The sequence below is a fragment of the Cornus florida genome, unplaced genomic scaffold, assembly GCF_030987335.1.
Source record: "Cornus florida cultivar Cherokee Brave unplaced genomic scaffold, ASM3098733v1 CherokeeBrave_3.0.0_Hap2_Chr01, whole genome shotgun sequence".
Classification (NCBI taxonomy): Eukaryota; Viridiplantae; Streptophyta; class Magnoliopsida; order Cornales; family Cornaceae; genus Cornus; species Cornus florida.
Window position 1 is genome coordinate 108,982,490 of NW_026775571.1, and position 9,011 is coordinate 108,991,500.

General features: G+C 36.7%; 2 pseudogenes; both read left to right on the top strand.

Moving 5' to 3' along the window:
• Positions 1–913: 913 nt before the first annotated feature.
• On the top strand, positions 914–2,838 carry LOC132315006 (tetrahydroberberine oxidase-like; annotated as a pseudogene).
• Positions 2,839–4,231: 1,393 nt separating this feature from the next.
• LOC132280206 (tetrahydroberberine oxidase-like) lies at positions 4,232–5,338 on the top strand (annotated as a pseudogene).
• Positions 5,339–9,011: the final 3,673 nt, after the last annotated feature.

The following is a 9,011-nucleotide window of genomic DNA, read 5'->3' on the forward strand; positions in this document are numbered from 1 at the left end:
TCGGGTATTCGGGCGTGGGCCTGGCCAACCCGCATTCGGAAATCCGGGAGTATCACACCAGTCAACCGGTATCCTGGCAGAGAGTTTGTCACTGTACATTTCTCAAACCAGTCGACGTGTACATCCCACACGGGATATACACGTCGATCGGTATCTTGGCAGTGAGTCAGCCACCCAAACCAGTCGGTTTTCCTGTTCCATACATTTTTTGTTTAGTTTCCCAAATTATCCCTCTTGTCACCTATTAAAAGTTACAAGTATTTATTTTATGACCCAATAAGACTCAATAATTATATTTTAATCACGGAAAGGACTAAATTGCCCAGACTTTATCTTATATATTACGTGATATAAGTAAAAGACTATTATACCCCTGGAGTCTCAAAATAATAGTATTGTGACGAATGACTATCTTGTCCTTGTTGGATTTTAATATATTAATTTAACGTGAAAGGTCCATTATACCCTCGGATGATTTTGGGTCGTGTAAGGGCCCGTTTAATGATCCGGATCCGGTGGATTTGGGTCGTTATAGTTTCATTTCTAAAACTTCCCTGTAAAAACAGAAGAAGAAAAGATGTTCATTGAAATACCAAAAGTAAAAAAAGAAAAAGATAAAAATTTTATTGTCCTATGTACATACATGAATTGTTGGGAAAGAAGAACAACAAAATTAAACATGAATGTATATATATATATATATATATACACAAGAGCGAAAAAAATGCATACTCATACAGCCAACAACTTTAATTTCAATGAAAATAATTAGTGACTTTAAACAAATCCATTTTCTTGATGAAATATTTTATTTTACTCATGTATTTCAGAAGTAGATCAAAGAAAATTTCTCAATAGCCATGACCATTGACTTATATTTAATAATTCAATTTTATACATAACAACATTAATCATAAAATGATGATATGCAAACATATGCTTCGGACAATATCCAGGGACATAGTTGGTTCCTAGTATGCCCGTGTTCGAGTCTCTCCTTCTCCAAGTTTGCCAAGAAAAACACAATACAAACATATGCTTCTATTATAAATAGCAACTCCTCTTTTACACAAAATAATCAACTAGTAGAAATGAAGACTCCAAGTTTTTCGTTGCTCTCACTTCTTATTGTTTCTCTATTCTCAATTTCATGGGGAGTTTCAGCTCATACCCACGAAGATTTTCTTCAATGTCTCTCTCTTCATTCTCAAAACTCCTCATCCATATCCAAAGTCATCTACACCACAAACAATTCTTCATATTCATCTATTTAGCAGGGCTCTATAAAAAACTTGCGATTCAATCCATCTGAAACCCCTAAACCTCTGGTCATTGTCACACCAACCCATGAGTCTCACATTCAAACATCCATATATTGTTCCAAAAATCATGACTTGCAGATAAGAATCCGAAGTGGAGGACACGACTACGAGGGCCTTTCCTATGTTTCTGAAATCCCATCTGTCATAATTGATCTGATAAACCTTAGATCAATCAATGTGGACATTGAGAGCAACACTGCATGGGTTGAAGCTGGTGCAACTATCGGTGAACTTTACTATAGAATTGCTGAGAAACGCAAAACACTTGCCTTCCCTGCAGGTCTTTGCCATACTGTGGGTGTTGGTGGACACTTCAGTGGTGGAGGTTACGGCGTGTTGTTGCGTAAACATGCCCTGGCTGCTGACCATGTCATTGATGCTCGTATAATCGTTGTCAATGGCAGAATTCTCGACAGAGAATCGATGGGGGAGGACCTCTTTTGGGCCATCAGAGGAGGCGGGGGTGCTAGTTTTGGTGTCATTCTTGCATGGAAAATAAATTTGGTTCCTGTTCCATCAACTGTGACTGTTTTCACAGTCCCAGGACATTGGAACAAAATGCAACCAAGCTTGTCCATAGGTGGCAATCCATTGCACACAAGTTTGATGAAAACCTATTGGTCAGAGTCCTCATCACAAGAGTGAACACCACCTATCAAGGCCAAAACAGAACAATACAAGCTTCATTCGACTCATTTTACCTTGGTGGAGCTGATGAACTCATTCAATTGATGCAAGAAAGCTTCCCTGAGCTGGGATTGGTGAAACAAGACTGTATCGAAATGAGTTGGATCAAATCAACCCTACGCTTTGCTGGTTTCTTAAGTGGAGAGTCCCTTGATGTTCTGTTAGACAGGACTTCTCCGTACAGAGGATACTTCAAAGGAAAATCAGACTATGTGAAGGAGCCAATTTCAGAAAATGGGCTCGAAGGGATTTGGGAAAGGTTTTATGAAGAAGAAGCCGCGATGGCTCAGCTGTTCATGATCCCATGCGGTGGAAGAATGGATGAAGTTTCTGAATCTGCAATTCCTTTCCCACATAGAGCTGGGAATTTATACAAAATTCTGCTAGTGGTGTATTGGGATGAAGAGGGGACAGAGGCTTCTGAGAGGCATGTGAGTTGGAGCAGAAGGCTTAATAGGTACATGGCTCTTTATGTTTCCAAGAATCCAAGAGAAGCATATATCAACTATAGAGATCTTGACATAGGAGTGAATAATAAAGGCAACACAAGCTACACACAAGCAAGCATTTGGGGCATTAAGTATTTCAAGGGTAACTTCAAGAGATTGGTACATGTTAAATCCTGCTAATTTCTTCAGGAGTAAACAGAGCATTCCAGCTTTGTCATCATGGGGGAAGAAGAAGAAGAGAGGTGATTAGATACTTTGCAAAAGCCGCAAAATATGATATAATTAGTCAAAATTTTGTTATTCCATATGCATTGAGAACCATTGTTCAGGTCTAAAATGCCCTCCAAACTGTAATTCCAAAATACCAAATTATCTTTCTTAAATCAAATAATCCCTTCACTCAAAAAAATTACGAAAACATCATTATGATATATGAGGATGTTGGGAGGTGTGAACTGTACTTTTATCATTTTCAAGGATTAAAGGTATGAAGCTTTATAAAATATGGTAGCTTCACAATGAAATCAGCATATATATCATGCTGCAAAATAGCTGATTAGAGATGGAAAACAAGAAGAAGGGTGACAGCAGGATGTAGTTTAACAGACACTAAGAAGCTGTACTCTGGTCAAGTCCTTTAATTATATTAATTATATGACAAGCCATCTAAATTCCAGCAATCTAGAAAGAAGAAAACACACACATACAAATTCAAATAGTCTTAATTGATTACACAAATTCAAATATTTTTAATTGATTAATAAATTTATTTGTATAGCTTTCTTGCAAGCTTGAACTTGGAAAAACTGGATGGATAACCTTCAGGAGAATAGTATCATTAACTGATCTGAAATGTCAATAGCTATGACTATTAACAATTAAAAGATTCACTATTATCTGATAATTACATCTCAGACCATTGATCCTCGTCATTTTATCTACTCGTGCACTGTTGAAGAAGCAACTAATGATAATCTTGTTGGTTTCTCCTATGATAATGATGAAGAACACAATGTTCAACAGTTCAACTTACGTATACCTTTCTACAAGAAACTCTTGAAAATTAACCAATAAGATCCTTAGGAATTACAATGTCCCAAAAGGGGTCTCTAATTTCTTTTCAAGCAACCTAATTGGATCAGGTCAATGTCAGGGGGAGAGAAATTTCTAAGGCCTGCAACCTACTTATAGTCATATGATGTGACCAACACAGTGTAATGAACTTGCTTATGACATGTGAATTATGTAAATCAATAACCAATGTGAATGATGTGAATGTTTTTGAGATGCTCATTTTAATCCGTAAAGCAGTTGCATTTATGGTTTCAATATAGGATCACATGACATAGACCATAGGACTCATGAATTAAAAAGATATATAATTTAGGTTTCATGTGAACTAAAATGTACTTTATATTCTCAAAACTGTTTAAAAGACTCATTTCTAATACTTCCGTGTAAAAACAGAATAAGATATGGTTATTCCTTAATTTCTTCATCTGAACTCTCTTTTTCTTCATTTCTTGTAGAGGGATTTCAATCTAAAATCTTGAATAATCACCTTAAGGCTTAAGCTAAATGTGTAATACGTAACCAACAAATAATAATAATAGAAACACTAGATGTTTCGCATGATTAAAATCTATTGTTGGCAAGAGGTCCATAAATAGCAGATAAATTTGTCCTTCTTATACACAAAATCATCAAAGAAATAATCATGAAGTCACTAAGAACTTTGTTGTTTTCACTTGTTTATGTTGTTTTCTCAATTTCATGGTAGTTTCTGCTCATGCTCATGAGGATTTTCTTCAATGCCTTTCCCTTCATTCTCATAACTTCACATCAATCTCCAAAGTCATTTACACCCCAGACAACTCTTCCTATCTATCCGTATTAGATTTCTCCAAACCGAACCTAAGATTCATATCACCAAGTATACCTAAACCTGTGGTCATTGTCGCACCTTTGCATGAGTCTCACATTCAGACAGCCATATATTTTTCCAAAAAACATGGCATGCAGATGAGGGTCTGAAGTGGAGGACATGACTATGAGGGCCTTTCTTATCTCTCTGAAGTCCCATTTGTCATAGTTGATCTGATAAACCTTCGCACTGCCTGGGTTCAAGCCGGTGCAACCCCCGTTGAAGTTTACTGCAGCATTGTCCAGAAGAGTAGAACTCTTGCCTTTCCCGCAGGTGTTTGCCCCACAGTGGGTGTCGGTGGACACACTTCAGTGGGGAGGGTACAGCATGCTGTTGCGTAAACACGGCCTTGCTGCAGGTAATATCATCGATCCTCAAGTCATTGGCGTTAATGGTAGAATTCATGATAGAAAATCCATGGGAGAAGACCTCTTTTGTGCCATCAGAAGAGGTGGAGGTGCTAGTTTTGGAGTCATTATTGCGTGGAAGATAAAGTTGGTTTCTGTTCCATCAACTGTGACAGTTTTCAATGTCAGCGGGACATTGGAACAAATTGCAACCAAGCTTGTCCACAGGTGGCAATACTTTGCAGAAAATTTTGATGACAACCAACTCATGAGAGTCTTCATAAGAAGTGTGAATTATAGTACTCAAGCTGGTGGAAGAATGATACGAGCTTCTTTTGTTTCCTTGTACCTTGGTGGAGTTGATACACTCCTTCCATTGATGCAAGAATCTTTCCTGAATTAGGTAATGGGCCTATGGCGAAAGAAGATGGCATTGAAATGAGCTGGATCAAATCGACCCTCTACTTTGCAGGTTTATCTAGCGAAGACTCCATCCATGTTGTGTTTAATAGGAGTGTTGAGAAATCCTATTTCAAAGGGAAGTCAGATTTTGTGAAGGAATTAACCCGTTTCAGAGAATGGACTAGAATGGGGCCGAGATGTTGTTAGAGTCCTTATGGTGGAAGGTTGAGTGAGATTTCGGAATCCGAAACACCTTTCCCTCATAGAGCTGGGACTATATAGTATATTCAACATTCATTATGGTGTTTCATGGGAGGGAAAAAGGGGCAGAAGAATCTAATCGACATATAAGTTGGATCAGAAGGCTTTACAGTTACATGACTCCCTATGTTACCAAATCTCCCAATGCTGCCTGCAATCTTCCTATAGTTTTTTTTTTTAAAAAAAAAAACCAAAAATAACTCTGTAGCATTTTCTAAAGGGAAAAAAACATGAAATGTTAGAGACCAACTTACGAACTCATGGAGTCTAACAGGTCAAAAATTCTCAAAGTCCAAAAAATTTCAGCCGCATCTGCCCTGTGCCATGCCTGCATGTACTTTTTTATATTTTTCATATATTTTTCTTTACACAAACCATTTTGTTTTGTTTACATGATCTGAACAAAAAAAATGGTATTTAGGTATATAAAAATACAAAAATATTAAGAATAGTTTGGACAAATGAAGTTTTTTTTTTTAGAAAATTTCATGATTTGAGAAACATTGATTCAATGACTTTGAAAGTTGGTATCCAAAACTCCATAATTTTATAATTATTCTTTTTTTAAAAAAAAAATATTTATTACACAATACACTGCTACAATTCGGACAAATTGGGTTGGTTAGATGTACAGTTAGTGCCTAACCTGATAATCTGATATATAAAATGTTTAACTCTAACTCGACCTTCAACTCTAGCCCAAACCATTTTTTGTTTTTAAATTCGAGTTTCCAACCTAGACTGACATTTCGGGTTAAAAAGTCGAGTGAATTTGAACTACTCAAATGACCAATATGCACTCTCAATATTTTATTCGATCTTAAAATAGTTTTATATTAAATTATTCCTAAGCATAAAAACTTATTATAATTTTTTAATAAATTATAAACAAATTCTTGTGAAGTATTTTTCAAAATGTTAACTGTTAACGTACAAGAAATTAATATTTAAACAAAGAAGCTTCAAAAGAAGAGGGTTATCATAATTTAAATATTATACACGAAGTATAATATATTTAAAATAAAAAATATTTAAAAAATAATATTGCCTCTATTCTAAAATAATTGGGTACTTTAGGAATTATGACTCACAAAGTATCCAACTAATTTAGAATAGCAGGAGTATTAGAATTCGGGTTCGGATTGAGTACTTGTTGCTATCACTTTAACCCAAGTTTAACTTTAATTAATTAGAATTAAAAGATATTTTAACCCAAATCCAATCCTGGTTGCAAAATTAATGATTGGCCAAACTTATAAAAAATCAAGTTGAGCTCGAGTTAGATACAAGTTAGCCCTCCCAATTTACACCTCTACCATACATTGTATTTGGTCGAAAATTTTGTTGTTGTTGGAGCTCTTCAACTGGGCCTGGGCCTGGGGGGCTGGGCCAATGCCCTATGTTGTAAATGCTTGGGCTGCTATCCCAACACAAATTCCATTTATGTTCTCTACAAAAATGAATAAAAATGAATGTGTCGGAAATATTTTGTAGATAAAAAAACAAAAATTGTTGCAGTGATCTATTGGATGACTCTTGTACAGCTCAACCAATAAGTCATCTTCTTTTCCTTTAATTACTTAATTAAAAATTTATTCATTTATGCAAATATATTCCTAAGCATCAAATTCTTAATTTTTTAATAGGATAATGGCACTATAAAATATAAATAAACGACTAACAAATAGAAGAATAAAGGGGACCATAAACCAAACTTAGGTCATATAACAGGAATTGAAAATTATGGGTCTGTCAGTTTTTTGAAAATAATTTTCAATAACTCAAAAAATAGAAAATTATTTCTATATGAGTATAAAAAATTGTTATTTGAAAACAAAAATTTTTTAAATTATTTTTATTGTAACGACCCAAGCTGATGCTAAAATTTTAAAATTTTTTTGGCATAACCTCAGTTAAATGTTCGCGATTTTCTGGATGTGTTTCCGGAGGATTTGACAGAGTTGCCTCTACACCGAGAGGTGGAGTTTACTATTGATTTGATGTCTGGTATCGCGCCGATTTCTATGGCACCATATCGTATGACACCAGTTGAATTGGAGGAAATAAAAAGGCAACTTGATGATTTGAGGATGAAAGGTTTCATCCGACTGAGTGTGTCACCATGGGGCGCACCGGTCTTGTTTGCTAAGAAGAAAGATGGTTCTTTGAGGTTGTGCATCGATTATCGGAAGTTGAATCGTGCCACCATCAAGAATAAGTATTCTTTGCCAAGGATAGATGATTTATTTGATCAGTTGAGGGGAACCAGTTGTTTCTCGAAGATTGACTTGAGGTCTGGCTATTATCAGTTGTGGGTTAGGGATGAGGATATCCAGAAAACAACATTTTGTACACGGTATGGACACTATGAGTTCCTTGTTATGCCTTTTGGCTTGACTAATGCTCCAGCGGCATTCATAGACTTAATGAACCGCGTCTTTCACGATTACTTGGACCAGTTTGTGGTAGTTTTCGAGGATGACATTCTTATGTATTCACGATCTCAGGAGGAGCACGAGATCCATTTAAGTATTGTTTTACAGATTTTGCGGGAGCACCTGTTGTATGCCAAATATGATAAATGTGAGTTTTGACTACAAGAGGTGAAGTTTTTGGGACATGTTGTTTCAGAAGGCGGAGTGTCAGTTGATCCATCAAAGATTGAAACTGTTTTAAATTGGGAGCAACCTAAGAATGTGTTTGAGATCCGTAGTTTTCTTGGTCTAGCGGGTTACTACCGGAGATTTGTGAAAGATTTCTCCCGTTTGGCAGCGTCTATGACCCGTTTAACCCGGAAGGGGATTAAGTTTGCATGGAATGAAACCTGTGAGTCATCTTTTTAGAAATTGAAGAACAGGTTAACTACGGCTCCAGTGTTGGTGATACCTAAGCGTGGCTTGGGTTATGTGATCTATTGTGATGCTTCACGTGATGGTTTAGGGTGTGTGTTGATGCAGGATGGTAGAGTAGTGGCTTATGGGTCTCGGCAGTTGAAGACTCATGAGTACAACTACCCTACTCATGATTTGGAGTTAGCGGCAGTTGTATTTGCCTTGAAGTGTTGGAGACATTACTTGTATGGTGAGAGGTTCGAGGTTCGAGGTGTACTCGGATCATAAAAGTTTCAAGTACCTTTTCTCTTAAAAGGACTTGAACAATAGACAGAGAAGATGGGTTGAATTCTTGGAAGATTATAATTTTGACTTGCAGTATCATCCGGGCAAGGCAAATGTGGTAGCAGATGTCTTAAGCCAAAAATCTCGTGGAACTTTGGCCTGTTTGGCTATTCGGAAGTGGAAGATGCTTAAGGATTTAGCAGAGATAGGATTATGTTGTTTTGATGACGATGTTGACAGTGAGCCAGCATTCTTGTTTAGTCTTGTGGCTCAGCTTACTCTTGTTATACGAGTGATTGAGTCACAAAGACAGGACCCGGATTTAGATACCATTCACGCTTTGATCTCCGGTGGTGATACAGTGAAAGATTGGGTCTTGCATGCAGATGGGGGTTTACGGTTCAGGGGTTTATTGGTGGTTCCTACGGTTTGTCGTGAGGACGTCTTACGGGAGTTTCACACTTCCCATTTTGCAGTTCATCCAGGTGGTACCAAGATGTATC